Here is a 3584-nt window from a genome sequence, read left to right as displayed (position 1 = left end):
AAATACACCGCCTTCCTCGGATGCATAAGACCATATTGGTTTTCAATATACAGGATACTCCATTATAACGTTTTAGCAAATTTTTCATCAGAACTGGAGAATAAAACATTTACATGCCTGTTGCTATTATTGTAGCGGAATGAACTTAGGAAGAAAATAGGCTCATTCTGCTACAATAATACCAATGGGCAAGTAATTCTTTTATTCTCTAGTTCTGATGAAAAATTAGCACAAAAATTATGATGGAGTATCCTATATGTTGAAAACTTATATGGTCTTATGCATCCGAGGAAGGTGGTGTATTTCAAATTGATGTAATGCTTGCATTGATCGATTAAATGGAGCCGCCTGAAATGGCCGTAATGCACTAATACCTTGACATCCTTATTACTTATTTGCTTTTATTCACCTTACTTCGAGCAGTGCGGATAATACCGGACTGACATACATATATGTATGTATGTATGTATGTATGTATATGTACATACATACAAACATACATACAAACATACATACATACAGACAGACAGACATACAGACATACAGATATACATACATACATGCATGCATGCATACATACATACATACATACATAACAGTAGAAAATGAATAAAGCAAAACATTTTGCATCAATCGAAAAAAGCATTTAATTTAGATAGAGAATATAAACCAAGTCGCTTGCAGCTGTTTCTAGAATAGCCAAGCATGTGGATCATGATATTGAGTAAGGATTCCATAAGGTGAGTATCCCGTCATCGGTGAGAGATAAGTCGGAAAAATATATAAATGAAGGAATATCCTCAATGGAGGATATTAGCACTTTCCAGTTTGTTGAAGAATGAAGGATGGATCAGATTGAAATGTACATGAGTTACCTAGTTCCATGATCGAATAAGTAATTAAGTTATAGGTAAAGTCTATTAGCATTTTCAAAGGAGAATGTTTGAAGATAATCCATGGCTAAGAATAATGAAAGTTATAAGTTCCATTTGTGAATGGAGAGTGAATTAGGACTGAGGAGGAATAGTATACTACAGTAAGATGGAATGGTAGATATATACTATATATACACTAGTCAGTATAGTGAGGGCATATACGGCGATAGAAGTTAGGGGATTTATAGACATAGACAGAAAGATAAGGGAGGAAAAATAGCAGATATCAGATACTTTCATCCTATGGCTGACTACCAGCGTTGGCCACTGTCATTAGATGTCAAAAGTGGGAAGGTGGGGATTAGGATTTCATAATAAAGTGGTTGTAAAAGATAGTGAACATCTCGAATTATAGCTCCAGCTAGAGTGAGCGTGATACGACTAGAGGTGAGGGGAGTTTTAGGGCTCGCTCCGGTACAATGGTGATAGAAAAAGATGTTAATAATATTTACTAAAATTATTGGCACTACAAATTTTTAAATTTACTAAAATTTAAAAATTTGTAGTGTTAATGAAAGTGTTTGCACGTTAGGAAGATATGAATAAGAAACTTAAAAAAAAAATTAAATAAAAATAAAGACATTTTACTAAGTTCTAGTAGAGTGAAATTATAGGGCCCAAGGATGAAGCAAATATAGTAATAATGGACAATGGACAATAGATGTCATATAAGTAAATCACTGAAAAAAATTGGTAAGGGAAATTAATTATGTATATTATTACTCAATGTGTAGCTCCATAACCGTGAGAAGAGAAAGCTTAGTAGTGTTCAATTGATAAAACTTGTATTGCAACTGAATAGGAATTCGATTAATTATAATGCATAAATATGAATTAAGGAGGAAAAGAGAATCTATCAAATAAAAAGATGAAAGGATACAGTGATAAAGTTGATATACTAATTTAATTTAGTGAGCTTATTATGATGTTTAAACATTATATCAGTGAAAAATCAGAGATTGCTGTTTTACTGGAATTAGATTTGTGATAAAGCTTAAATGATTTTTAAAATTTATGAACACACGTAGAGAAGGTTTCATGTTGCTTGTTCAATAATTGTGTAGGGCTATGTGATAGGATTTGTAGAGATTCCCTCAAACATAACCAACAGGGGGCATTTTGACTTTGGCATGAATGACCCGAGTTAATAATGGACCAAGTTATATTATATGATACCTTCTCCTAAGGTAGTGTATATGCTCTGCGAGAGAAGTAGATCTACTATCTTTTTGTATTTAAATAAGTTTAAATGAGCAGAGTATCTTTGCTTAGAATTAATAGTAGTTCCAATATACGTATGTCTTGGTGAAGTTTTGGAATTTATTAAGGGCCGTGCACTTATAAACTACATTAAACCTCTCCTGCAGTTAGCTTCTAACGGGCATTTATCCCGAATTTTGAAGCTTGAAGTGGATCTATTTGGATTAGTTTTTTCCGAAATAAAGTATACAAAATTAGGTGTACTATAGTTTAAGGTAGTTTTAATATATTCTAATATATTCTCCCCATATATACATGTACGTGTATATTCCCATGTATGCATACCCTCTTCTGCTTTTCTTTTTATTATTATTTGAATTCTTCGTGGAAGGAAGGATCTGGCTTCTAAAATACAAAGTTCCATCTTTGGAATGTGCTTAACAAAAATAATGTCACATTTCGATCTTGAAAAAATTCTTGCATATTTTTATTGTTCCGCTTACAGATTGTATTTGCATTGTATGTATGTATGTATGTATGTATGTATGTGTGTGTGTGTATGTATGTATGTATGTATGTATGTATATGTGCGTTCGTTCGCGCACGTGTGTGAGTGTGTACGTATGTGAACCATCTGATTAAGTGTTAGATGACTAAAAACAATTCAAAACCAAGAATATCGTATTTTCCCATTTGAACAACTTTACGTCTAACATAAGTAGTCGTAGTAGTAGTAGTAGTAGTAGTAGTAGTAGTAGTAGTAGTAGTAGTAGTAGTAGTAGTAGTAGTAGTTGTTGTTGTTGTTGTTGTTGTTGTTGCTGTTGTGCTGGTAATAGTAGTAGTAGTAGTAGTAGTAGCAGCAGCAGCAGCAATAGTAGTAGTAGTAGTAGCAGTAGTAGTAGTAGTAGTAGTAGTAGTAGTAGTAGTAATAGTAGTAGTAGTCTACCCAAGTGGAAGCATTGGTTTGCATTCGTTCTTTTTCCCAAAAGCATTAGCGAATTAAGTGAAGTGTAATGGTTCTTCAAGCATGTGGATCAGTGTATAATAACTCACTTGAGCAAGATCTTCCGGTGAGTGAATAATAACTCCGAAGAGGAAATAAAATTATTTCCACCATTATGCTGTCCCTACAACACAAAACACAACTCAAATCAACTATCTCTAGAAATTTGGTTTTGTTTTATTTTTTATTTGTTTTTTTTTTACTTTAGAAGAGGTAATATGGGGAAAAAATGTGCGAAAAAATCAAATATGTTCAAAGTTCATTGAATTACTTGATCTTAAAACTCATATTTTAACGGCGAAGAACGAAGGCCGAAAAAGTGGCTGTACTTTGACGCGTACATTTAATATTGGAATACAAATATATGCCACACACACATACATACACAAAAATACACACACATAGACATACACACACACACACACAATAATATATATATATATATA

Source organism: Octopus bimaculoides, chromosome 1, assembly GCF_001194135.2.
Source record: "Octopus bimaculoides isolate UCB-OBI-ISO-001 chromosome 1, ASM119413v2, whole genome shotgun sequence".
In the NCBI taxonomy this organism is placed as follows: Eukaryota; Metazoa; Mollusca; class Cephalopoda; order Octopoda; family Octopodidae; genus Octopus; species Octopus bimaculoides.
The sequence above is the reverse complement of the archived record's forward strand: the minus strand, read 5'-3'. Positions refer to the sequence as shown.